This window comes from Notolepis coatsorum (assembly GCF_963971535.1).
Source record: "Notolepis coatsorum genome assembly, chromosome: 1".
Lineage (NCBI taxonomy): Eukaryota > Metazoa > Chordata > Actinopteri > Aulopiformes > Paralepididae > Notolepis > Notolepis coatsorum.
In genome coordinates, this window is record NC_140165.1 from 973,549 (window position 1) to 977,814 (window position 4,266).

A 4,266-nucleotide genomic window follows, 5' to 3' on the forward strand; every position below is an offset into this window, starting at 1 on the left:
CCTGTCAAGATGCTGCTGGTAGATCTATATATATACACACTATATACACACTATATATACACTATATACACACTATATACACACTATATATACACTATATACACACTATATACACACTATATATACACTATATACACACTATATACACACTATATATACACTATATACACACTATATATACACACTATATACACACTATATATACACTATATACACACTATATATACACTATATACACACACTATATATACACACTATATACACACTATATATACACACTATATATACACTATATACACACTGTATACACTATATACACACACTATATATACACTATACACACTATATACACACTATATATACACTATATACACACTATATATACACTATATATACACTATATATACTAGGGATGCCCCGATCGATCGGCCACCGATCGTTATCGGCCGATACTCAGTATAAATATGCAATCTGTGAATTCCGATAATTAGTCATATTCGCCGATAGCGGAAACCGATCAAGCGAAGCTCTCACTCGCTGTCTGTCTCAGACACACACGACCTGCAAACTGCCGCTGCTCCTCCTCCCTAGCCCCGCCCGCCCCCGTGTAGAGTTTGTAAACAAAGAGGTGCGGCTCCTCTGCTCGAGTCTGTAGTGCACTGCATTCGACCTGCGCTAACGTTAGCTACCTAGCTATCGTTACTGTTTAAACAAAATTACCCAGTCAACTATTCACGTTTAGTAGGCATTGTCTAACGGTATTTAGCCGGCTAGCTACCGATAGCTCCTGATATCAACAAATGATCCAGAAAGTCTAGTAGTTCATGTTCATACCTCAGTTAGCTTGCGTTAGCTGACGTTCGTTTACTGTTCAAAACGAAATGTCCCATTGAACTAAAGTTCTGTCTTAACGTCATCTAGCCGGCTAGCAGTAGCTACAGATAGCTCTTGATATCAATGTCTTATAACATTGATTTAATGCGTATTCGAGCTGAGGGCTTGCTGAATGTGAAACGACCAAAGCACTTAACGTTACCAATGGGGTCCCGCTGCAGCGCCGGAGAATCCTTTTGAGCTGGGCTACTAGAGTACACACAGACAGTGGAGCTGTTTGCAGATAGTGAGCATTTTGACTTGTTGCGTGGTGGCGATGTCTCGCAGTCGCAGATAATACAAGTACAAGTCTAAAAAAAAAAAACTTTTTATATAAAATAATTTTTAATTTCTTTTTAATCAAAAACAATCGGTATCGGATCGGTATCGGCCGATATGGATCACGACGATCGGTGATCGGTATCGGTGGCAAAAAACGTGATCGGGGCATCCCTAATATATACACTATATATACACACTATATATACACTATATATACACTATATATACACACTATATATACACACTATATATACACACTATATATACACTATATATACACACTATATACACACTATATATACACACTATATATACACACTATATACACACTATATATACACACTATATATACACACTATATATACACACACACATATATTGTGTAAAAAAATATATATATATAATAATTAGGGCTGTCAAAGTGAATGCTTTAACTTTGGTGATTAATTTAAATTAATTAAAGCATTAAAATAAATGAATCTAGATTAATCTGTGGAGTGAAAAATCGTCAACGTTCTGAACTTTCAGCAGTATCTTTGCTTGTTCTTTTTTTGCATCGACTCGTGCACCTTTTTGAAAATCATCTGACATGAAGATGGAACACATTTTTGTTGTTAATATGATTTATATGACTATTAAAATACTATTAAAATAGTATTTGAATCTAAATATACTTTCTTTGTGTTGATTTTACATTAATTCCATGATTTTACTCAAGTAAATATCTGTTACAATCTTCGGTCTTAAATCGAAAAATGCTATTTTTAATCTAGCTTAATTACAGAAAATTGTGAGATTAATTAGTAAATATTTTTGTATCTATTGACGGCACTAAGGGTTCCGTTCAGCAGTATTAAAAAGTAAAAGACAATAGAGCATTCTGAATTAAATAGTACCATACTACCATGGTGATTTGTCTTACAAGATAAAGTGTGGCGGGTTCTTTCTAGACTCCTCAAAAAAACGCCCACAAACAACGGCGTAGTCGGAGAAAGTATGTTGGTGTTTTATTCGCCCGCCCCCCACGGTGCCGAGGTGACGTCATTTAGTGACACAAGCGAAATAACAAAACACTAATACACTATACCTACAACATACAATGAGGTCCAAAATAACTCACAATACTCAACAGACTAACAAAACACTTACGGCGCTTCACTATGTTACCTACTTAGTTTTTTTTTATCCACTTTTTCTCCTTATTTTCTATTTTTCTCCCATCCCAATTTCGTGTTTTCCAATTCTCCCCTCCCCTGTCTTGAACGTTGCTCGCATATGCCCCCCACTGGTCGGTTGTAGGGAGGATAGAAGCCTTGCATCACGTGTCCCCTCCGGCACACGAGGAGGCAGCCTGTCACATCTTTTCACCTGCCAGCGCGGACTCTCATTTTGGCGAGGTGTAACACGTGGGAGGCTCACACTGCCCCCGCCATTTCCTGTCTCTGCTGTGCAGGCGTCCCCCAACCGACCTGTAGGAGTCGCTGTCCACAACGTCCAGATTACCACCCATCGACTTCCCACCCGCTGACTCTGCCAATGAGCCAGTATGACGGCCGGCCCAAGCCGGAGGCAACGCCGACAGCCGGAGTCGAACCCGGTGTCTCTTGCGTTGGTGACGAGCGCAATGTCCGCTGCGCCACCCAGCCGCCCACTATGTTACCTACTTTGTAACTGAGCAGGTTACAAAACCTCTGCTCGGCCAAAACGGCCCTCATGTACCTGGGAGCTTCACACAGGTGCTACACATCAATTAATTAACACTATGATCGCCGTGAACGAGTTTTCACGTCATTCCGAGCCATGCTCATTCTGCCGAAGACGCCGTAACTCGTCTTTGATGTCAATATTTCAAAAATCTGTCATCTAAATCATATTTCCTTTCCGGAGCCCTGAGACACACTGCTGATCTCCTCTCAACTCTCTAGCGGTTCAAGAGCGCCATCTGGTGGCAGATCGGCAGATCGCCAACCGGATATTAACCTTTGAACCGGTAGTGCTCATCCATATGTGGTCCGGCCACTCGCTATCGTTAGAGAGACTCCGTCTTGACACAGTGAACATCGATCGGGGCAAATAACTCGAAAAAACAACATGATTTGGACGTATATACTATTATACAACCTGGAAATGGATCGGGCATTTCTACATCCCATAATAGAAAAAATTCTGTTCCACGCTCATCTGCCAGCGGCGCGAGGAAGCCACGGTAAGATTCAGCGTTATATTCTAACGTGTTCCATATAAACTGCTATGATGAACATATGACCCACTCTGGATGAATCATCTAACGCTGCCCACGGAATTATAAACGCCCCCTCGCCCATCCGGTCAACATCAGATGATACGTAGTAACTTCTAGAAGTACGTCCATTTGAAATTTTTTATCTCGCACAGATTCCTAGCAAACTGTATTTGATCATCAATATAATGCATTTGGGGCTATAAATCACGTTCTGAAGAAAGCTGCAGAAAACGATAAAAACATACTTATACTTTAGACCATATTTTAGTATGAATATGTGAATGAAAAAGTTTAACGTTGCTACACCCTGAACAATACATATAGGACCTTGAATGGGCCATAATAATGGCAATTTAGCAATAGAATTTAAAAAGTTATAGCCCTGCAAAGAAGGGGAACTTCTCCATAGACAAATAGAGCTGGCGAGGGATGGTAAATTATGAATTTAACCCATGACGATCAAAGTGTTAACAATGTCCTACACACTATATACAAATGTTTTCATTAACCTGAACCAAGCAAATAGCAACACCAATAAAAAAAAAACACAACCATGATATAATAAATGTATGTATGTATGTATGTATGTATGTATGTATGTATGTATGTATGTATGTATGTATGTATGTATGTATGTATGTATGAATGTATGTATGATAATATGAATGAATTATTATCATACCCAGGTGTGCACCTTTGGCTGTGCTACTAACGGTAAAGGAAATTAATGATGATGGGTGGTGGTGGGGGGGGGGGGGGGGGGGTTGATGTTCTCAGTACAATAACAGAAGGGAATGGTGAATGTTTGGTATGTTGCGTGTGCGCGCGCGCGCGTGTGTGTGTGTGTGTGTGTGTGTGTGTGTGTTGTG

The 4,266-nt window shown here is 39.8% G+C and overlaps 1 protein-coding gene across 1 annotated transcript in view; it reads left to right on the forward strand.

Annotated features, from left to right (window-relative positions):
* pcid2 (PCI domain containing 2) overlaps positions 1–4,266 on the forward strand; it is a gene marked incomplete at its 3' end in the record, with an annotated part of 23,495 nt that overhangs the window by 17,967 nt on the left and 1,262 nt on the right. The window lies entirely within an intron of this gene.